Source organism: Prionailurus viverrinus, chromosome B1 (assembly GCF_022837055.1).
Source record: "Prionailurus viverrinus isolate Anna chromosome B1, UM_Priviv_1.0, whole genome shotgun sequence".
NCBI lineage: Eukaryota > Metazoa > Chordata > Mammalia > Carnivora > Felidae > Prionailurus > Prionailurus viverrinus.
The window spans coordinates 23,940,100-23,965,602 of record NC_062564.1 but is presented as its reverse complement, the minus strand read 5'-3'; the positions used below and the strand labels follow the sequence as shown (position 1 = coordinate 23,965,602).

The window sequence follows — 25,503 nt, the reverse complement described above, 5'->3', positions numbered from 1 at the left end:
TTTACCCAGACCAATTTTGGAAGTATTATACAATATGGATGAAGAACCTGACTTTATTTTGAAAGCAAATTAATAGCTACTGTAGATTACCTGGGAAATGACAATGTAATGTATCTGAGAAATAAACAGTAAGTTGCTCTCATTGATGGCCAGTAATTTCTTGGCTCTTTTAGGTAATCTTTACTAGATTTTGAGTGATAATCTAAGGATTTTGCTATGTAACTACCAGTTACAGTTGATCATATATTCAACACAAAATATCAAGTTGTTTCATTAAGATGGACACATAGCTGTGGATTTCTGTTCTCATAATTATCTCGTAGACTGAAAATATTTTTCTTGCCTAAGTCGAGTGGGAAATAATTGATTGTATTTGTCAAGAATCATTTTCAATACAGATTATTTTCAAAGGTGTTACAGATACCTGGACCTAGGTTAGAAAGTAAATTTTAAAGGTGCATATCACATTTTTGCTCTTTTAATTAAACTTTTTATTTTGAGATCATTGGAGATTCATTTGCAGTTGTAAGAAATAATACCGAAAGATACCTTTTACCTTTAGCCAGAGTCCCCCTATGGAAGCATCTTGCAAAACTATAATACAACAAAGAGGAGATTGACAATACGGTCATGATACAGAACAGTTCCATCACAAGAATCCTGCTTGCTTTTTTAACATTCACATTCATTCACTTTCCACTTTCATCTGAACCCTAGGCAACTAGTGATCTGTCCTTTGTTTCTATAATTTTGTCACTTCAAGAATGTTATATACTTGGAATCAAACAGTATGTAACTTTCTGTGATTGTCTTTTTTCACTCAGCATAATTTTTGTGGAGATTCATTCGAAGAGCTTCATGTAACAATACTTTGTTCCTTGGACTGCTGAATGTAGCACAAGTTTTTCAACCACTCACTTCTTTAAAAAAAATTTTTTTTTACATTTATTTATTTGTGAGAAACAGAGTGAGGCAAAGCGTGAGTAGGGGAGGGGAAGAGAGAGAAGGAGACACAGGATCTGAAGCAGGCTCCAGGCTCTGAGCAAGAGGTCAGCACAGAGCCCGACGCGGGGCTCAAACCCACAAACTGTGAGATCATGACCTGAGCTGAAGTCGGAGGCTCAACCGACTGAGCCACCCAGGTGCCCCTTACCATTCATTTCTTAATGAACATCTAGGTGGCTTCCAGTTTGGGCAACTACAGATAAAGCTGCTATACACATTTGTGTACAGATTTTGTGTGGACATAAGTCTTCATTTTTTTCTGTGAAAATGGCCAGAAGTGCAACTGGTGTGTCACATGATATTTACATGTTCATTTTTTTTTTAAAGAAACTACTAACTTCTTTCTGGAGGGGCTGAAACATTATACACGCTCACAAACAATGTATGAGTGGCGCAGTGTTCCTACATCCTCAACAGCATTATTAATGTATGGCAATTATTTCGGCCATTCTAATAGGTGTGTAGTAATATCTAATTGGGGTTACCATTTGCATTATCCCCATGGCTTACAAGTTGAACATCTCTTCATATCCTTATTTGCCAGTTGTGTAATTGTTTGGTGAAATGTCTCATGTCTTTTGAGTTTCCTAGTTGAACTGTTTGGTTTTTTAATTGTTGAGTTTGAGTGTTCTTTAAACTCTCAAAATATTCTAGATACTACTGCTTTATCAGATACGCAGTTTACAAGAATTTTCTCTTAGTCTATAGATTATCTTTTGAATACAGGGGACACATTTTACTCCACAATTATCATTATGCTTAGAAGAGTGTCTTAAAAATGAAATAAATTATAGTATTTGTTTAATTAAACTGCATGGATCTAATTCCTCTTTAACAGAGTATATAGGCATGGAAATAAAGGTTTGGAGATCGGGGTGCCTAGCAGGCTCAGTCAGGAGAGCATTCAGCTCTTGATCTTGGCTGGGGTCTTGAGTTCGAGTTCCATGTTGGGTGCAGAGATTACTTAAATAAATAAATAACTGAAAAAATTTAATAAAAATATGGGGATTCAACTAGGGAATCAAGATTTGAACAGAGAAACAAATGTAACATCCATATTGTCAGCATCCCTTTAAAGGGACTGATGTATCAACTCAGATGCTTCTCATTAAAACCAGGATGAGACCAACAAGCAGTGTTAAATTATTTAAAGGATTTATTTTGATACATTGTGTTCTTTCATGTGTCTCAGTTAGTATATGGTTTACCTTAATCTCATTACATTGATGACTTTAAGAATCTTTTATCACCTATTGATATCACTTGCATCAATACTTTGGATTCTATGAACATAAAATACAATGAATGATATTCTCTGAGAAGAAGCATGTTCGAAAAAAAGTAAATAGCATCTGCCGCTAAATATCTTGCATTTTTCTAAAATTCTATGCATGGATTGTGGTGAGGGGAGTGGGCTCTCTGCCTAGTTTGGCAACCCAACTCTGTCATCATGCAATTCTGGTCAAGTTATCTGTAAAAAGCCATTTACATTTTTAGGGAGGAAATAAAGGAGATATGACAGGTAAAGGTCTTAGCACTGAATCTGCCATACAATAAGTGTGCTATAAATATCAAAGCTATTTGTATCACTATTTTTGAAGAAACACTGCTTTCCTTGTGGTTTTATTCAAACTATGTTTATCTGGAAATTTCCATATCCCATTAATCATCTTTATAATATTTAATATAACCTACCAAGGAAAAGAAAGGTGTGTATTTCCTTCTTCCTTTGTTTCAGTATCTATGTACAAATCTTCACCAGCTGCCACTAAAAGATGCTAAAAGTCTTATGTTAAGTCTGAAACTAAATTTTAAAAATTCAATAATTAATATTATATAGATTATGCACATTGACAGAGGTAGGTTTTCCACTTTGATTTTTACTGAATTTAAGCTTCAGAAAAGCAAATAATCCTAAAGAAAGGGCTTTGAGAGAAAGACCTAAATAGCAGCCCCACCTCCTGGGGTGGTGTGTGACATTTGCAACATTAGGCCCTATGACATAGGCATAGACAAGAAAGTGATACTGCATGTTCCCTCTCAATTTTTACACATTCTCTCTGTATGTCTAAAATAACCATGGGGCTTCCATATCTTGGCAATTGTAAATAACACTACAATAAGCATAGGAGTGAATATATCTTTTTTGAAATAGTGTTTTTGATAGACAAATGGATAAGGAAGATGTGGTATACATATATAGTGGAATATTACTCACCCCTAAAAATGAAATCTTGCAATTTGCAACATGAATGGATCTAGAGGGTATTATTATTATTTTTTTTCTTTTTAGAGGATGTTATCCTAAGTGAAATAAGCCAAAGACAAATACCATATAATTTCACTTACATGTGGAATTTTAAAAAAACAAAACAAATGTAAACCACCACCACAACAAAGAGAGAAACAGATTCAAATACAGAAAACAAACTGGTGGTTGCCAAAGGAGAACGTGCTGGAGAACGGGCAAAATGGGTAAAGAGGATTAAGAGGTACACAATTCCAATTATAAAATAAATAAACCAAGGGGATGAAAAGTACAGCATTGAAAATATACTCAATAATATTATAAAATGCTGATCATGGTGAGCATTCCATAATGTATATAATTGTTAAATCATGATGTTGTATGCCTGAAACTAACATGTCAAATATACTTAAACATTGTTTAAATAAATAATAATCACGTGGCTTCTAATGTTTCTGCCAAGCATCCACCTGCCTTCCAAATGTCCTAACAAATAATTTCATTATATGCAAATCCCATAAAGTATCCCATTACTGAAATGTTTGTAAATCACAAAAGAAATACTGGCAACATGTGAAACAATAAATGCCCTCTCTGTTGTTGGTAATGTCCACACTGCTGTTTTATTCAGTTACAATCAGGGGCTTACGGGAGAGCAGAGCTCACATATAGAGCCTTAGATGCCTTGTAAATAAACACATATACATATATAGAGAGAGATTATTATAATTGGTGACCAGTTGCAGTGAATCAGAACATTGTTAGTGTTCTTTTAACCTAACAATCTTTTATCTGCTTAACAAACAGCAGGTTGTAGGCTGTAAAAGCACATCAGAAATAACATGTCAATTATATCTTATCAGCACACAGATAAATGTCCAACTGCTTTGCTTGGATTTTTCTGTACATAAACAAAAACATATTTATCAGAGTTTGGAATTGAGAAGGAGAGCAAAACTCATTTTGTCAATACCTTTGTAGAGAGATCAGGTCATATCTTTTGCTTCTAAAATTTGCAAAGAAAAACTGAAGCATAATTTTCTAAGTAAAAAAAAGATAACAAAACTAGGGTACATTTATTCATTCTTTTATCTTTTTGAGAGAAATAGTATCTGGCATCACTCTGCTTGTATCTGAAGATTTGGAGGGTTGGAGTACTACCATTTCAACCTTATTAAAAAATACTATTTGAATTTCCGTCTAAGCAAGTACTGAGATATTCTGTAAGAATGAACTCTACAAAGATAGATGATAGATACATACATAGATAGATAGATATTACATTACTATCTTTAATGCTCAATTTTCCTGAAAGCAGGCATGATGCAAATGAAAACTTGAAAGGCTCTAAGAATTAATTTTCTGAATGGAAGAAGAGTGAAGAGTAATCCAAAATGTTTGGAAAGTACATCAGTTCCGTACGTAACCTCACAGGGTCCATCTGGCATGTATAATTCATGAATAAGTCTAGTACACAAAGTCAGAAAAATCTTTGAGACACTAGAGATGTACATAGACAAATTGCATCCTAAGGTGTTTCCATAGATACTTTTCAAAGTATCATTTTGCGATCCATCACTAGGCATGTTAGAAACTGAGTACAAACAATGTAGGAGATTACAGCCACCATAATACTGACTTTACATTGTCATGAAAGCTCTTTTTTACCAGATCCCATGAACTTTCAGAGAAATATATCTGAACTTCTATTTTAAAAAAGATATTAATAAAGTAGTCTTAGTCTATTTTTGGAATATCGAACATTGGTAAAAATACATAACTCTTTTTCTGACACTGCATTGAATACTGTGCATTTATATGCAGTTTAGACCACCAACATACAAAGAAATCTACAATTATTCTAGAAGAGTAAAATCACAGTATCTTGAATTATCATTACCATTGAACATTTGTTGATTTTCATTATGTTTGGCCATTTTGTTATTTTAGAATGAGAAAAACATGAAATCAAAGGGCTGATGATTGAGAAAAACATAAAAAATAAAAAAGACATAATAATGAAAAATAATAAACGTATAATTGTTGAATATATTTTCTTACATATGAGCTCAGCTCTTTTAACAATACTAAAACTAGAGTTCACATATACTTCCTCAAGGACAATTTGAACTGTGATCCACTAAGCAGCCTGAATTCATTTTCAAATAAATTCAATTCATGCTCATAGGCAAAAAAATTTTTGTTGTGAACATATCCAGCACTTGAATATATAATGTTTTCTGCCTAATCACACTTGACTTTAGACTCTACTTGGTTTGACTTAAAAAAAAAAAAAAAAAAGACGAGGACGACCTCAGGTTGTTTTCCTCTCTGAGGTTAAAAAAAAAAAAAAGTCGGGGCGCCTGGGTGGCGTAGTCGGTTAAGCGTCCGACTTCAGCCAGGTCACGATCTCGCGGTCCGGGAGTTCGAGCCCCGCATCAGGCTCTGGGCTGATGGCTCGGAGCCTGGAGCCTGTTTCCGATTCTGTGTCTCCCTCTCTCTCTGCCCCTCCCCCGTTCATGCTCTGTCTCTCTCTGTCCCAAAAATAAATAAAAAAAAACGTTGAAAAAAAAAATTAAAAAAAAAAAAAAAAAAAAAAAAAAAAAAAGTCATGATAAATTGGGCTGTTGCCTTTGCAGATAAAATTTAAAACCTGAATTTCTACCCAGATTTATAAGCCGGAATTCACTCTTAGCTCTGTTTTAAACTTCATAACTTATTTTAAAATCTAAGTTTTGACTACGCTTTCATCTATATGTCTTATAAGACATAGCCTTTGTCCAAAAGCAATAAATTCTGCCTATGACCCTAGGCTGAAGTTGTGAGGAAATATGGAGGCACTATTCTGTCACAGAACAGCAAAAAGGCTAATGTGGAAGGATTTATATGAGGAGTGTGAATGAAAATGCCAACATCGTGTGGTCTCATTATTATTGCATTCTTTCTTAATCCACATAGAAACCAAACCATCAAAGAATAGAAGACCCAGGTAGGGGGAAAGATTCTTCCCCTTGTTACACACTAAACAACACAAAGATGAGTTTACTATGATATCCTGGAAGCAATAACGAAGCTTATTTCTTTTTTAGCTAAAACAGTTTGTCAAAACAAGTCAAATTCATCCATAGGTTCATCCACTCCAACAAGAAGTTACCAAGCTCTTTTGCCTTTGGCAGTTTTGCAAAAGTAATCACAATGTGTTCATGCATCGTTAAGAATTGCTACAGTTTATATTCCAGGTTTTAGAATTAGGGCTTCAAGAGGTTGCCTTTCCAAACATACTGAAAATGTGAACTTTTCTGTTGTAGCTGTAATGCATCCATTGTGTTTGGTAATTTAAATACATTAAATTGTACCAAGAAAAATTATTTGCAATTCTCCCCATAATCAGAGCAAAATAGTCTGTACTTTATATCTTTGTTGTACTACATACTAGTACTGTAAGTTCATCATTAGTCTCTCAAACTTGTATCTTTCAATTTGTCTAGAAAAGTAAATAATTGTCTGTAATTAGAGAGTTAAAGTATTTCCATGTGTCTTTTAATGTGCTAAGAACCTCCAATGAGAATAGCAATGATCAGTTAGATTGAGACTAACAAAATACCAACAGATGTAAACTGCTGAAAGTGCTTATACCTGAGGGAAATGATCCAACTAATATAATTGAATTGGGACACATTCTGTAATAAGCACAACAACGCAATGAAAAAATCAGGGCTCTGAATCTTCCAAGACCTGTTCTAAGTTCTTTGCATATTTTGACACATTTACTGATTAAATAACTCCTGTGAGAGATGCTATTCTTGCCCCTCATTTTAAAGAGGAAACTGAGGTAAAAGGGGTTTAATAACTTCCCCATATTTACACTGCTGGTAGGGGTCAAGGCTGCCATTCAAGCCCAAGCAACCTGGCTAAACAGTGTGTGCACACACGCTTAATCTACCGCACTGAAGTGATCGTGCCAGTGCACAGGGTGGAGCCATAACGAGACTGGCTGGAGAGAAAGAACTGGTTGGTGAGTGTGCATGTAAAGAAGCCATGTTCCTAGAGCTCAGGCTTCCTCTACGCTTGGCAGGGGCCAAGGAGAGCAGCCGTCCAGGGAGCACTCTGCTGCCTCTTCTTCAACTCACCTGGGTTTATACACGTCATAGGTTCTCTGCCCTTCAGACTGAGATGTAAAGCACTGGGTCAGCCACCTAATAGAACTAATTTCTTCAGCGACCTCTGAAAACATTTGAAAACGTGCAGGTGCCAGTGTATGAAGAGGCCCACAGCAGTACAACACCCGGTGTCTTGCGTGACCTCTTGTGCCTTCCTCTGCTCTGGCACTGCATCACTGGCCTTCAACTCTGAGCAACTAATTTACTTAATAAGAGTTCCTTCTCAGGCGTTAAAGTAAAAGCACTTTTATTAATAAATGGGATGACATCACTGGATTTAAATTTTTATCCGGGCAAAGAAAAGGCCAAGTTTGAAAAGTTTCATACATTCAGTGCTGCCTATCTTACCTGATGGCCATGCAATTCTTTGGAAACGCATAATTATAGGTTAGCACAAACACAATTAAATTTCCTCAAGGAGGACTTATTGTGTGACTTTCTATTACAAACTTCACTTCAGAGTGTCCAGCAGAGATAAGGGCAAGGATTAGAAAGACTATGATTAAGAAAGTAGAAAAAGAAAACTCATAAATTAAGCATGAGTATTTTATATTCGTAACACTCAGTGAAAATATTCATTTTTACTTCTACGCCATATTACTGCCGATAAATATTTGTATATAACAGTAGGGATAATAATATGAATAATTTCAAAAGAAATCAGAAACAAAAGGGAAAAAAAAACTCCTCCAAATAAATGTATTAACTTTACTAATTATAAATATACACTGGAGACCTTTTCTCAAGCCTGCTCCTAGAATATGCCTTTTTTAAACATAAATATACTAATATAATGAATTATTATGTCACCATTTTTGCCAGTCTTTTCTTAATCTCGTTAGACAGCATTTCTAAAATATGAAGACAAAGTTACAAAGAAACAGAAACTATTTTCCAATTTTTGAATAATTATTGAAAATTTTACCTACAGATCCAGAAATTACTTTGACTTCTTTCCTTTTAGAAATAAAAGGATACCAGTAAGAATAGAAAATACTGTAGGAATTTTAAAAGGCTCTAGGTAGTTTTCTATATCTTCTTAAATCCTTTGAAGAGATTTATTTGACATTTATTTAGTAGTTATTTATAAATTTATTTTGAAAGCTATTTCATTGCCTATTAAAAATCTGAAACTATTAGACTATTCAGTGTATAAGTTATTAGAAGTTGTGTGATTTCAAAGCATCTACCACACTATGTGTATACTCTATACTTCATAGACTATCTCTAAATATTTGTTGATTAGCCAGATGTGTTATTTGAAGAACATTCTTGAAAGAAATTTCATGATGCATTTGAATTATAAGGTAGTTGTTAATTTTTTTTAATCCATCCATGTATGTAATCAAGAACATCAAAAAAGAGCTTCCATATGTTATAACTACACTATCAAAGAATGATTCCTGGGTCATAAAACACATCTTAACAAATTTAAAAGAACAGATTGTATACCGTGATATCAGCAAAATGGCAGTATAGGAATTTCTGGTATCCATCCTCTCCCAGAAACATTAATTTGAACAACTATCCATGCACCAAAAAAATACCCTTACAAGAGCTACAGGTTACAGGCAAGTGATTAAAGTTCCTAGGTGAAGCACAGAAATTAGAAAACGTACACTGAAAAGAGTAGGAAACATAGATTCACGTTACTGCCACTGTCCCTCCCTCAAGCCTGGGCCACTCGGCATGAAGAGAAACATTCTCCACTGGAGAGAAGAGTGAAATGAGTGCCCAAATTCACCATGGACCCCAGTGCTGGCCTGATTCATCACCAGGCCAACTCCTGTAGTCTCTAATATTGTAGTGTATTAATCCTAACTGTAGTATAAAGGTTAAATGACAAAAGTATTAAAAATAACTACAGCTTCAATAGTTTGTTAATGGATACACAGTGTAAAAAGAGATGAGTTGTAACATCAAAAGCATAACATATGGGGGGAGAGTACAAAGGTAGAATATTTGTATGTGATCTAAGTTGTTATCAGCTTAAAATAGACTGTTATATCTCTAAGATGTTTTATGTAAACCCATGATAACCACAAAGCAAAAGCTTATGCTCAATTCACAAAAGATAAAGAAATTAAAGTACATAACTAAAAAACAAATCATGACTTCACAAGGAAAGATAGTAAAAGAGAAAGGAAAATGGAACTACAAAAGAGCAAGAAAACAAGTAATAAGATGGCAGTAGTTACTACTTCTTTATCAATAATTGCTTTAAACACAAGTAGATTAAATTCTCCAATCAAAAGGCACAGAGTGGATAAACAGCTTGAAAAATCAAGACCTAACTGTATGCTGCCTACAACGGACTCACTTAAGCTTTGAGGATGCACAGGCTCAAAGTGAAGTGATGGGAAAAGTTATCTCATGCAAAAAGAAACCACAGGAAAGCAGAATAGCAATACTTACATCAGACAAAACAAAATTTAAGTAAAGACTACAACAAGAGAAAAAAAAGGTCATTATATAAGACAAAGGGGCCAATTCATCAAAAAGATATAACAATCATTAATATATATGCATGCAACAACAGAGCACCTACTTAAGAAAATAACAGCAGATCTGAAGGGAGAACTAGGCAATGTAATAATAGCAAGGAACCTGAATATCTTTCAACAACAGATAGACTATCCAGACAGAAAATCAGTAAGGACACACTGAACTTGAATTATACTTTAGACCAAAAAAACATAATAGAGGAATTTAAAAATGTTTAGAACTAAATGTAAATGAAAACATCAAAATTTATGGGATGCAGCAAAAGTATTCTTAGATGGAAATTTATAGCAGTGAATGTATATATTAGAAAAAAAAGCATATCTAAAATGAGTAATCTAAACTTCCACCTCTGGAAACTAAAAAAAAAGATAAAAATCCAAAGCAAACAGAAGAAAAGGAGTCATAAGAGTGAAATCAATGAAACTTAAAATAGGAATTCCAAAGAGAAAATCAAAAAAGGTAAAAAGTAGTTCTTTGAAAAGTTCGACAGGACACCCAATAAAAAGTAGAGAAGAGACAACTTTATTAATAAAAGAAATGGGATAGGGATATCACCATAGATCACATAGGCTTTAAAAGGATGATTAAGGAATACCATGAACAACTCTAGGCCCACAAATTTGATAACCTAGATAAAATAAACCAATTCCTTGAAAAACACAATTTACCAAAACTCACACAAGAAAAAAGACAATCTGAATAGGTCTCCATCTATCAAGAACTTGGGTTAGCAATTAATAATCTTCCCAAACAGAAAGCCTCTAGGCCCAGAAGTGTTTGGTCATGAATTCTACCAAACATCATAAAAACAAAAACAAAACAAAACAAAACACACAACATACTGATTCTCTGCAGTCTCTTTGACAATAAAGAAGCAGAAGAAATACATACCAACTCTTTTTATGAGGCCAGTATTACACCAATACCAAAATCAGGCAAAGAGATTATAAGGAAATTGTACACCAATATCCCTTGAGAACATAGATGCAAAAGTCCTCAACAAAATATTAGAAAATTAAATCTATCAATATATAAAAAAAAAAATAGTACACCATGACCAAGTGGAACTTATCTCAGGTATGCAAAGCTGAGTGAACATTTGAAAAACAATGTAATCCACCAACAGCCTAACAAAGAAATATCACATGATGCTACCAATAGATTCTTTTCTTTTTCTTTCCTTGTTTCTTTCTCTTTCTTTTCTTTTCTTTCTTTTTCTTTCTTTTTCTTTCCTTCCTTCCTTCCTACCTTCCTTCCTTCCTTTCTTCCTTCCTTCCTTCCTTCATCCCTTCCTTGCTACTACCTACCTACCTACCTAGATATAGATACATCTATAAAACTCTCAGTAAACTAGGATTAGAGGGAACTTCCTCAACTCCAAGAATATCTACAAGAAACCTATAGCTATCATCACACTTAATGGTGAGAAATTTGAAGTTTTCTCAGTAAGATCAGGAACAAGGCTAGAATATTCCTCCTTACCAGTTCTTTCCAACATTGTACTAGAAGTCTTTGCTAAAAATAAAAAAAGAACAGGAAATGAAGTGTGTACACTGGGAAAGAAGATGTAAAATTGTCTTTGTTCACAGATAACGTGATTGTCTACATAGAAAATCTGAAAGATTCAACCAAAAAAAACCCTGGAACTAATAAGTGATTACAGCGATGCTGAGGTATATAAAATTAAGATACAAGAGTCAATTTGTTTCCAATATGTTGGTAATGAACAAATGGAATTTGAAGTTAAAAACATAATGCCATTACATTTGCATCATGAAAAATAAAATGCATAAGTATAAATCTTTTTTTTAATATATGAAATTTATTGTCAAATTGGTTTCCATACAACACCCAGTGCTCATCCCAAAAGGTGCCCTCCTCAATACCCATCACCCACCCCCCTCCTCCCACCCCACATCAACCCTCAGTTTGTTCTCAGTTTTTAAGAGTCTCTTATGCTTTGGCTCTCTCCCACTCTAACCTCTTTTTTTTTCTTCCCCTCCCCCATGGGTTTCTGTTAAGTTTCTCAGGATCCACATAAGAGTGAAAACATATGGTATCTGTCTTTCTCTGTATGGCTTATTGCACTTAGCATCACACTCTCCAGTTCCATCCACGTTGCTACAAAAGGCCATATTTCATTCTTTCTCATTGCCACGTAGTATTCCATTGTGTATATAAACCACAATTTCTTTATCCATTCATCAGTTGATGGATATTTAGGCTCTTTCCATAAGTATAAATCTAACAAAATACTTACAAGATCTAATGAGAAAAAGTATAAAAATCTGATGAATAAAATCAAAGAAAAACTAAATAAATGGAGAACTATTCCGTATCCACAGACGGGAAGACTCAATGAAATCAAGATGTTGGGGCACCTGGGTGGCAATTAAGTGTCCGACTTCCGCTCAGGTCATGGTCTCACAGTTCGTGAGTTCCAGCTCCACTTTGGGCTCTGTGCTGACAGCTCAGAGCCTGGAGCCTGCTTTGGATTCTGTGTTTTCCTCTCTCTCTGCCCCTCCCCCACTCACTCTTTGTTTCTCTCTCTCTCTCAGAAGCAAATAAACATTTAAAAAAAAAAAAAAAACAAGATGTCAATTCTTCCCGACTTGATTATAAATTAAATACAATTCTAATCAAAATCCTAGCAAGTTATTTGATGGATGTTGACAAAATGATTCTAAAGTTTACATGGAGAGGCAAAAGTCCCAGAATAATCAAATACTGAAAGAGAACAAAGATCGAAGACTGATGTTACCTCACTTCCAGACTTATTTTACAGCTGTAATAATGAAGACAGTGTGGTACTCGCTACAGAATAGGCAAGGAGATCAATGGAACAGAATAGAGAGCCCAGGAATAGTATCATAAATACAGTTAACTGGTATTTCACAATGAAACTAAGGCAATACAATGGAGCAAAGATAGTCTCGAAAACAAATGGTGCTGGAGTGGCTGTACATGCACATGGAAAAAATAAATTAATCTAGACACACACCTTGTACCCTTCACAAAAGTAACCCTACTGGATGATAAATTTTAATGTAAAAAACAAAACTGTGAAACTAAAAAAAAAAAAAAAAAAAAAAAAAGCCTAGATGACCTTCAATACAGGATACCTTTTTAGCTACAATACCAAAGATATCCATGAAACAAATAATTGATAGGCTGGACTTCATTAAAATTATAAACAATTCTCTGTGAAAGACACTATCAAGAGAATAAGAAGACCAGTCAATTGGAGTAAATATTTCCAAAATATTTCTGATAAAGGATGGTTATCCAAAATATATAAAGAACTCCTAAATCTCAACAATAAGGAAACAAATAACCTGATTAAAAAACAGGCTAAAGATCTTTACAGACATCTCACCACAGAAAATATACAGATGGCAAATGAAAATATGCTCCATTTCATATGTGGTGGTCAATCATAATTACAAAAAGTTCATCTTTAATAAAACCAAACTTTATATAGTAATGAAGTTTCCTTCTGATTATTGTAAACCTGATATTTACAACTAAATTTACTAAGCAACAAAAATGCTTTTGGTATATGAATCAACCCACTGACTACATGGACTTAACCAGTTGATCCAAAGTGTCCCTGGTCAAAGAGATGATTATCAGTCTCTTCTTAAAATCCTCTTACCGAATAAATTTGTTTAATAAATAAAAGATGACATCCAATGTCCTTGTCATCTATGTTTTAGAGCCTCTCCCTGAATAGTCCCTGACCACCTCCTCACCTTCTCATTCCATCCCTCTCCTCACCAACTTCTCTGTAGCCATTTCCTCCTGCTGCTTCTTGAACATATCGAGCAATGTTTTGTTCTTTTGTCTGGAAAGTTTTGTCCTCAAATAGCTCATATGTTACTCTTTTCAAAAAATTCATTTATTTGTTTGTTTATTTATTTATCTAGTAACTCTACACCCAACTTGGAATTCAAACTCACAACCCCAAGGTCAAGTGTTGCATGCTCCACCAACTGAGCTAGGCAGGTGCCCCTCTCATACTTCACTCTTAAATCTTAACCAAATAGGTCTACATCTATGAAGTCTTCTCTATCCATTTTAAAACATTTCTTTCCTGTATCTCTATTTTCTTCTAACCTAACATTAATTCTTTGTAGCACTATTAACCAGCATTATATTGCTTGTTTGTTTACTGTCTATCTCTCCTACTAGAATGTTACTCCATGAGAGAAATCAGTCTATTTTATTCATTATCCTCAGTGCCTGGAATTGGATCTACTCCATGGAAGATATTCAACTGTTATATATTATAGGGAGTGAATGAATATGGTGATATGCCTGAGAAAGTGTTGCCATCATTCATAGTTAGGGATTAAGTTAACCATATATAAACGTCATGGTTAAAGATATATGAGTGACTTCTTTCTCTCAGTAATATCCCTTGAAAAATGGATAACTATTTTGCTACTAAGCAGTATTTTCACTATAGTATTGTTTAAACATTATTAACATTTAAACATTTAAACATTAAAATATTGTTTAAACATTATTTTCTTAAAAACTACTTCAAAATCAGGGTTTTCTCTCACAAATGATGAAGAAATTTGGTTCTGCCACTCTATACTCAATGCATTATTACTTTCAATTATAAAATGTTTCCATTTTTCACAGAATTTATATGGAAACCTGAAAATTCTTAAGTGATACAAATAAAATTCATTAGTCATATAAAAATTAAGCACATTTTATATTAATATCAGCACACTAATTTCCTTATTCACAAATACCTTATTAAATAATTTTTTAATGTTTGTTTTTGAAAAGTGGGGGAGGGGCAGAGAGAGAGGAAGACACAGTATCTGAAGAGGCTCCACGCTCTGAGCTGTCAAAACAGGGCCCAATACGGGACAGAAACCCACAAACTGTTGAGATCATGACCTAGCCAAAGTCTGACGCTTAACTGACTGAGCCACCCAGGTGCCCCAAACAATTTTAAAGCTATTTATTTATTTATTTGTTTGTTTGTTTTCTTTTTCCTTTATAAAAAAAGACCCCAATATCAAGATAGTAAAGGGGAGAGCAAGGAACACACCCCTTGATGTACAGAAATGTACATCAGGACATCAGGGGAAGGATAAGCTTCGAAAGGAGGGAGGGGAATGTCATTAAGGCAGCAAAATATTCTCTGTAAGGAGGAGGAGTTTCCACAGCCTCAAAGATGAAGGCTTCATCAGAGGCAAAGGCTAAGATGGCCTTCACAGTTGGGGGGTTCTCCACTCAAGCGTTGGAAGGAAAAGTGATGGACTTCTTCTCTGGATTCAGCTGCAGCCACTCACTGCTTGCTCTGGGTTTACCTTCTGCCAATTTTAGGTAAAGATGCTGCAGGGATTCACTCGTGTGGGTTCAAAGTCAGCATCTCCAGCAGCAGCTGTGCTCCAGACTCCTCTATCTCAGGTACCACTGACTGCGCTGGGCTGGGCCCTCTGAGGAAAAGGCTCCTCCAGGCAGAGACACATTTCGGGGCCAGTCATACTTGGGGGGCACCCGACCAGGTCAAAGGTCTTGCCTAACTGGTGAGCTTCAGAGTTTCCACAGGAGAGAGCCTTGCGAGGAAACACCTCTGCGAAGATACAGCCAATGCTCCACATGGCCACGGGTGTTGCATGCGTAGACTGCAAAGAACGTCTGGAGAATGGCGCCAGAGGGTAACAACCACAGGTATCACTGCCATCTGATAGCTGTAGATTCTGGCCGGGCCAAAGTCAGCCAACTTGACTGTCCCACCATTTGTCACCAGAATGCTCTCTGGCTTCAGATCTCAGTGAATGATACAGTTGGCATAAAGGAAATCTAGGCCTCTTAGAACTGGCGCATCATTTCCTTGATAGTCTCCACTGGCAAGCCTGGTGGGGGGGCCTTGTCCAGATACGGCCTTTGGTCTTGGTCTACGCGCTCAAACACCAGGGTCACTTTGGTCTCTCAGGAAGTTTGGGCCATGGCACAAAGGTCCATCAGGTGGACAACACTGGGATGTTCAAAAGCTTCCAGCTGCCTCAGTAAGGCCACCTCATGAACTGTGCTGATGGGAAGGCCCCCGCCAGCACCTCTTCCATTAGGAACTCTCACACTCTTGAGGGCCACAAAATGGCCACTGTGGAGACCATGGGCCTTGTGTCCATAGGTACCAACACCGATCTCAGCCACTGGCTCATACTGGGGAGTAGCCATTCTCAGATCAGAAGAGACCCTCACTCCTGGCTGGGAGCTGCCGGGGACAGCCCATTATCGGGGCACTGGAGCCAGATCCTGCTGTGCCATACACTTAAGCTCTGTCCACTGAGGCTGGACATATGTGCCCGGCCACAGACACAGTCTACAGGCTAGAGCGGCCCCCTCACCACCACCCTCACCATGGGACCAGGTGCCAAAGAGGCACGCACAAACTCCAATTTTAAAGCTACTAAATTTGCATTTGTGTCTTTTATTTTCATAACTCAGTACTTCATTTACTGAATTACATTTCTTACTTATAAGACAAACTTTTTTCTGGTGGATTAAAAAAATATCTACAAAACATCACAACAAATAAACAGGTATTAAAATAAACATTTTTTTGGGGGCGCCTGGGTGGCGCAGTCGGTTAAGCGTCCGACATCAGCCAGGTCACGATCTCGCGGTCTGTGGGTTCGAGCCCCGCGTCAGGCTCTGGGCTGATGGCTCGGAGCCTGGAGCCTGTTTCAGATTCTGTGTCTCCCTCTCTCTCTGACCCTCCCCGTTCATGCTCTGTCTCTGTCTCAAAAATAAATAAACATTAAAAAAAAATTTTTTTTTTAATAAAATAAACATTTTTTTTTAGATTTAATGCAAACAATGTAATTGACAGGTTGTAATTTGTTCAGATTACCCTTTTTCCTTGAAAATACTTTGAAACCACATCATGTATGAATATATTGCAAAGAAATACCCTCTTCAGAAAGCTAAACATTTCTAGGGGCCCCCGGGTGGCTCAGTTGGTTAAGCATCTAACTTTGGCTCTGACTTCAGCTCAGGTCAAGAACTCTCAGTTCACCAGTTCAAGTCCTGCATGGGGCTCTGTGCTGACAGCTCAGAGCCTGGAGCATGCTTCGGATTCTGTGTCTCCCTCTCTCTCTGCCTGTCTCCCACTTGTACTCTGTCTCTCTCTGTCTCTCAAAAATAAATGAAACATTAATTTTTTTTAAAGATAAAAATTTCTATAATGCTTTATACCCTTTTGGCAGCCAGTCCTCGTCATTTCGATAGACAGCATAGCCTTCAGTGAAACACGTGTGGAGGAGGGAATTCTGTTATCTGCACAGGCCCTAATGCCTGGTCATCTGTTTAAATATGCAATGACATTTCCAATGTAATTAAATTTCTAATTGCACATCCAAACTTTGTTTATGCATTGGCATGTGTAATAAATTATGATTTATAATTGTTAAAAGCCATTAATTTGAGATCCGTAGGGCAAGTCTTCAGCATCTTGACTGTACCTTAAGACTCATTTCTTTTAGAAATTATTTGAAAACATATTAAAGGAACGTAAATTTAAATATTATAAAATTGATACTGTTGGAGGACAAAATTGAATCAAATATATTCATGCTGGGCTGTTTTTATATTTCCTTTAAAATCCAGTTATTTGTACCAAGAATAATTAAAATAATAAATGCACATGTATAAAATGAGAGTTTCTAATTATGTGGTGTTTTGGGAGGACATTTCCAATTATACAGTAAAAAGGATAAAAAACATTTTTAATTACTATTGAGAAATGGACACAGTTGAAAGTTGAGCTTGAACTATTAAGGCATGTTTAAAGTACATCTAAAAATGAAAAGACAGTTTTTCTAAATTAACAACTTTTAACGTTGTTAGTGCCATAGTTTATGGTATTGACAGAATGCTATTATATGAAAATCTGGATTTACAAGATATTTTGGGTAATCCATATCTATAGTGAATAGCATTGTAATTTACTAATACTCCAGTAAAGCCATACCCATTTTTAAGAGCTGACATAATCTGATGGGCTGTGGCATTATTCTAATTAATCACTTCCTATACAGTATGAGTTATTAAATATTTTAGATATCACTCATACCTGTATTTTATTAAATATGGATATCTATTGCATGTATTGATATATTGTGCAAATTAAAATGAATTATATAATGTACAGAAATTCTATTTTAAATATTACAGGTTAGACAGACGTAACTTTTTTGAAACAATGAACAAGCTAACAAAACAATACTTCCAAAAAATATTCATTAAGCAATTAGCAGAGCATTCATTAAAGTAAAAGGCATTCACCTAATCTACCACCCAAAACCCAGGTACTTGAATTCATAGCAGCAAACCTTGGGTATTACCATTAAACTAATTTACCTTATACATTCTCAGCCTCAACATGGTGGTCCAAAAGAGTAATTATATAAGCCCATATTTCTTTTAATGACTAAGTAACTAAACTACTTCTTATAAACTGGATCTTAATTCTCAACCAAGACTTTAATAACAACTGGATATGATAACTGATATAAATTGTTATAAATTTTCTGAAGAGCAACTTTTAAATGGAGACAGTAACAGAAAAAAATGAGAACTTACTTTAGCTACCAATTATACTAGTTTTATTTTATTAAAAATATCTGCAAAGATGTTTTTGGAAGAATGAAAACTTTGAAAAATTAAATTTGCAGCAGTAGTAAAAAAAGCCTGCAAGATATAAACAAGACAACTGGAAAGGGAATAGCACACTAAACCCTATCTTTTCTTCCATACAGTGTAGCTTTCAAAAGAAATTGTGAAACTGCACAATTAATAGACATCTTACAATTTAAAATGAACATATTTTACTTAATCACACATTTATTTTCAATCTATAACCAAATTATAAAGTTGGAACTTTAAAAAAAATAACATGTTCTACTCCTAACAGATATTAAATATCTTAAATGTGGTATTTCTTAAAAACTCACAAATGTTGTACTTCATTTAGAGGTTTTAGTATTTATTATTAAGAGTGGAATAGAAAAAATACAAACTACATGCTAAGATTAAAACAATTATTTTTGTTTCCCATTTTGTTAACACTAACCAATACATGACCCCAGAAATAGGATGATGAGAGATAATTTACAATTTTGCTCCATCAGGAACATTTCTAATAACAATTCATTTGTTTTACAGTAGTTATTTTGATTGAAGGGCTAATATATTTGGAATTTTTTTTAGCACACTACGGGCTTTGTTATTGCTAGCATAATTAAATTGTGGATTTAGTGAATTATATTATATACAAAAGTACACCTCCTTACCAGTGGGAGTAATTTGCCCTACAGAAATCTGTTATAATATTTAAATGAAATTGTTAATCAGGGACTATTTACAGCTGCACCTGCTCTTATTTGTAGCATGAAACTGTGTAATCATTGTCAGTTCTTCCAGATCCAGGCAGAAGATAACCATTACTATGACAGAAATATAATTAAAGAGAATCCCCATCTGCTGTATTATCCTGGCTTTGTTAAAGACTGAGCAACATGGGTGCAGAAGGCACCAAGGAGGAGAACAAAGGGGGCAGACAAGGTGTTTCGAGAATACCGCCCATTTCCTACTCAGAAAACCAAAGGAATTATTCCCAAAAGTTCAGTGACAAACTGATAAAGAATAAAGTTAGAAAAAAGTTTAATAACCCAGACAATGGTGAAGGCTCTGCACTGAAACTGAAGCTCCTAAAATAAAATCTTTTTCTTCATTGATGAATGAACCTATGTGATTGAATATACAATACTTGGGTGAGTCACTCAGTATTTGTTGAATGAATGATCTAGATCTGAAAATACACAAGAAATAAGCACGTGCATAAGTGTTGCATTTTAAATACAATGGTAGAGTGTCTTAGTCAAAAATATCTAAAAATCTTCATAAATACATTTAGGTGGCAGAGAGTCTGTGTCAGCTAATGGATGACCAAACGAGTGGTGAAAGGAACACACACACACACACACACACACACACACACACACACACACAGAAACACACAGAAACACACAGAAATACAAAAAGAAAATCGAATTTGGACAAGTGGAAAGATTGCTTAATTCCTATGTTCAGTAATCCAATTTACATCATTGAGGAAGATAAGACAATTCTAAACAGAACCAAAATATTTATACATTGATAAGCACAAGTTCCTCTCAGAAAGGATGAGTTAATCTTAAATATCATAGTATGAATAACATCACCTAAGAAGAGAATATTTGACTCCTACAGTGAAATAGTCTTATAAATAAAGAGCAGATATAAGCGTAAGATTTATACTAAATTTATATATACCATTCTTAAAAACCATGTCCATATGAACGAAGCATAAAATAGCCAATTGTGGACAAATAAAAATGTGGCTGTGAATAATTTTTATTGTAATATTAGAGGTAAAATTAGAATTTCAAGTTAATGTAAGAAAACAAAGCAAAAATGTTATGCTAGGATAATACTTTTAAAATTGTTTTGTGAGAAGACAAAGCACTAATTTAGCTTCTATATATATGATCTTGGGCTTTGTCAAATTTTATTTAGTTTGCTAAATTTCCATAATTCATATATAAAATGCTATTAAAATATTTCACCCATACTTTTATCATTTTTTGAAAATTTTATATCTTGTTTTAAGATCTCTTAAAAATATCAACAATATATCCTATTATTCTTACTCAACAATTTCTTATGACAAAAGTATAATTAGGAACAATGAAATCCTGGCTGCATCTGTCCAATGATTTTTTTTAATACTTAAATTACATATTTAAATGATGTTATAGCAGAATGATTAATTTTTAGGAATTTCAAAAACTTAAATAATTAAAATTAATGATATATCCTAGAATAAAATCATGGATGAGAAATGACCAAATGAGCTGGGAGGAGGGAAGCATCATTATAGATAGTCCCTAGAAAGCATCTATGAAAAAAACGTGATTTACAAGTAATGTATCTGCCAAGAAACCATAGATATGACTAGGACTACTGTCAAGGAAGTTTATTTTACACACCCAGCCACATGTAGTAACTGTAGTAACTGTAACTGTCTAGGAACTGTATAGGAACTATGTATCCATAGTAACTGTATAGGAACATTATTTTAATTTATGCTTTCTAATATTAAAATATCATCATCATACACATTCACTATATTTTTCAGTCATGTTTTCATCTGATCTTTACCAAATGTGTTTAGAGCATATATTAATAAAGTGGAAAAAATATATGTTGCTATCTAAAACAGGGGTTTTGAATACAGGGTTTGAATACAGGGTTTCATACCTGCCTTGAAAAAAAAAAAAAAAACCTGAATTATTTTGTTGTCGTGTTTAGAGTTAGTAAATATGGCAAGTGGTTCATTCCCTTTCCCTAATGGGAAGTCATCTGGGAAATGAAGTCTTCAATGTTCTGATTTCACTGGGTGGGATTTCTCAGATGCAGAAACAAATAATAATTCTCAACCCTGATAGAAAGGATATTTGCTGTAATTGCTTTTCACCCAGGAGTAACCATAGATTATTTAAAATATTCCCAGAGCTACCTGTAAAACTTTAAAGGAGGGCAATTAAGTTGGAATTGTAGCTCCAACACTGATTTTCTCTGTTTATACAATTCAGACACAGTACAATGGATTATAAACTATTAAGGAGACCCAGATATTATGGTAAATGTTACCTAGACTAAATATATTGTTGTGGTGAAGGTCACCTAGACGGAATACATTGCTAGTTCCACGTTACATGTACAAATATATATTCTTCAAATTCTAATTTGAACAATGATTGAAATACCCCCACTGACTGAATATTCCAATATGCTAAAACACCTGCAATAATTTCATTCTTTAATAATTTCACTTTCATTATAAGAGATTAATATTTTACTATTTTGGGGTTTATATACTATCACTGTGTAGGAAGATAAGTGAGGTGTTGCCTAAAATATTTGTAAAAGCAGCGGGTGAGGCAAGTGATTACCAACTAAGAGAATGAGCAGCAAACACTAAACCCTATCCTAAATAATAACTTGTAAATAATATGCTTAAGGAAGTTGTCTATGATAGGCGTGTATGGCTACAGGTCAGCAGTTCTTTGAGAATCATATGAAAGCTTTGCTCCACCCATATCTTCACAGGACATAAACACATATATGCAGAGTTTTACTTCCATTTCCAGAGGGTTCAAGACTCTTTCCCAAAGTATCAATTAAAATATCAACTCTATGCAAAGCCAGGCTACACAACCTGTTGTGAGGTTCTTCATCTAATCTCAGCCAGACTGAGTGTAACACATGACATTATTTCACATCTCACTAAGAAAGTAAAGCTGCAGACAATTCATTTCTGACACAATGCCTTCTTATTACTTTGAATATTTTTATACCTGTTGAAAGGGCACTTTAAAGCATATATATACATATATATGTATATGTATATGTATATGTATATGTATATGTATATATATAGTTTTACTGTCAAATCACAGTGTTATTTTTGAAGATACTTTAAATTGCAATTAATTTCCATTCACATAGCACCATTAACACACATCATGCAGCTGAACAGTTATGATCAACTTGGCACATCAGCAGGCAAATGCAACTATATTGTGACTGTTGCCTGGCTGACAGCAAATTATATGTCATTGACCACAAAGCATAGAACAAATCCACAAATAATATTTGGGAAAGCATGCCATAAAAATAATGAAATATGATACATAGTAGAAACCCTGGGCAGAGGGTAAAAAAACCCTTAGTGCACATTAAGTGCAGTGCAGGCAAAAGAGAACCTTCCAGCAACAATGACCTTGGTTCCAAGGGCAAGCCTATCTCAATGGACCTATATAACTGAAAAGTTTATTATACAATGATATAAATTAACCTTTTTTTTTCTGTTCTTACAAAAGTGCTCTTTGAAATGCTGATTGTCTTTTAATACAGGGAGATAATCTATTGATCTGGAATATTTGCATATTCAAATTCTTCTTAGGATTAATTCTAATCGCATATTAATTATAACACTCTGGAGTTTGCTTGAGTCATTGTCCATTTTAATTGTCATGAATCAGTCCTTCAGGACTTGGATCACCCTGCAATCTTAATGAATATAGGTATTTGGGTCTTCAGAATGGAAAATCTGATTCTAGAATTCAACAAGTAGGTAGGTGAAGATTTGCCAACCTCCAGTTTTCCCAGATAGTTTCTGATTTCCATGGGGACAGGGCCTGTGAATTTTTGTTCACCCTGAACACCCCAGCATTTAGTAGAGTGTCAAGCTCAATAAATTTCAGTTGAATAAGCCTTATCACCATTTCAAAATAGAGTTTCTTACAGTCATGGTTACTTAAGAGAAATATCTCTGATTCTTATAAATTTTTCTCTTTGCAAATTCTCATTGAAGAAGACTGGTAGGTTAGTGATACGCTTGCTTAATACCTTCCAGAAAAAAAAAAATAGGATTTCTCTCCAAAGTTCATCCCAAATTTAGATTCAACATGCACATTTAATGTAAAGAGAAGAAAAAAATGATTAAAAAAATCACCTTACAAAAGAGCCTCTTTATACACATTGACATGAATCAGGACAAGGAATAAAAGAGAGAGAATTTTCAGTGCTTTGGAAAATAAAACACTTGTCTTGCCTGGAAAAAAAAAAAGAAGAAAGAAAGAAAGTGGCTAATGTCAACGGAAAGTTGATGTCCACAGATGGTTTCAGTAAAGGAGATGGTCTATCACTGGTCAATTAGTTTCAGTGTTCAAATAAGGTAACAGTAGAAGACTAGAGATTTTTTCAATGAGGTAGTTATGATATGTTGTTATTAAAGAGTATCTATAACAGTTTTATTAAGAGCTTTTTTTCACAGAGCAATAACCTAGAATAATAAAGTTAGGAAACAAACCTTTAAATATACAATTATCACAACTACGAAAATAGTAGAAGAAATAGAAAATGCACATGACAAAAGGATCACTAGCAATATTTCCAAGAATGTATTTTATGCCAAGAAGCAGCAAGTAAGATGAAATGTATCATGACGTTTCTTGTGGCCGAATAAAGTAGGATGAAACCTGGATGTCATCCCAAGGTGATTAAATACATACAATGTTTCACCAACATTGGATGCCATCTTATGCAGGGATCAGATTTAGTGATCTTAATTTATTTTTTTTAATTTTTAACATTTATTTTTGAGGCAGAGCATGAATGGGGGAGGGGCAGAGAGAGCGAGGGAGACACAGAATCCAAAACAGGCTCCAGGCTCCGAGCTGTCAGCACAGAGCCCGACACGGGGCTCGAACTCACTGACCACGAGATCATGACCTGAGCCGAAGTCGGACACTCAACCAACTGAGCCACCCAGGTGCCCCGTGATCTTAGTTTTTATATAGAAACATGGGTAGATGTTTTGATTATAGTTTAAGAATCAAAGTTAGAAAGAGCCTGAAATCTACATACCACAGTATCATTTACACAAATTAACACACACACACACACACACACACACACACACGGCATAATTCCTATATGTGTAGTGTGTGGTTTATGTATGGTATGTATAGGCCTCCATAAACCATGAGAACACAAGTAGCAAAAGGCCTAGCTGCCGAAGACATGAGCCCAGGTAACAAAGGGAGACCTCCCTGCATTTACTTGTGCAAGAGCCCGAGATTAAAAGGAGTCCAGGTAGTGTGGCCTCTCCCTTGCCAAAAAGAAAAATGGAAAAGTAAATACTCATCATGGAGGAACCAACCATAGCCAAGGTGTCTCCAAGATTCGCTCTCTGGGTAGTGTAGGCACACATCTGGTTTGTGATTGGTTGAGATGGCACCATGTTCTCACCAATGAAAGTTGAGGCATTTCTTAAAGAAAAAAGGAAAAGTCTGGAGAAGGAAACAGGGGAGGAAAAAAGGAGTGTCAGGTCCCCCATACTATAATTTACTAAATATAGTTTTCAAAGATGCATTCATATCTGAGGACATCAATATTTTGGCATGGTTACCTACAAAGGTAATGAGAATGAGAGGGGTGCAGAAATGATGGGAACATACAATAAAACAAAACAAAGGCCCGGGTGCCTGGGTGGCTCAGTTGGTTGAGCGTGGGACTTCAGCTAAGGTCATGATATCACAGTTGCTGAGTTCAGGCGCTGCGTCAGGCTCTGTGCTGACAGCGCGGAGTCTGGAGCCTGTATCAGATTCTGCATCTCCCCCTCTCTCTACCCCTTGCCCACTCACACTCTCACACACACACACACACACACACACACACACACACACACTCTCTCTCTCTCTCTTTCCTCTCTTTCTCTCTCTCTCTCAAAAACAAATATTAAAAAAAAAAAGACAAAGAAAAAGAAAAAAAAGGCATTACCAGATCAATATTAAGAAAAGAGACCATGAACGGGGGAGCATGATTACTTCAAATCTGTGCCACCAAGATAAAATAAATAAATAAATATTAAAATAAAAATTTAAAGCCTCGCAATTTGCCTTCTATACCAATATCATATCAAAGGAATTTATAAGATATGTTTCC

The 25,503-nt window shown here is 35.0% G+C and overlaps 1 protein-coding gene and 1 pseudogene across 1 annotated transcript in view; both read right to left on the bottom strand.

The window, feature by feature from the left end:
* The window catches only part of SGCZ (sarcoglycan zeta), a 654,868-nt gene that overhangs the window by 575,777 nt on the left and 53,588 nt on the right, over positions 1–25,503 (bottom strand). The gene's annotated exons all lie outside the window — the stretch shown is intronic.
* On the bottom strand, positions 15,175–16,125 carry LOC125164726 (cyclin-dependent kinase 4-like; annotated as a pseudogene).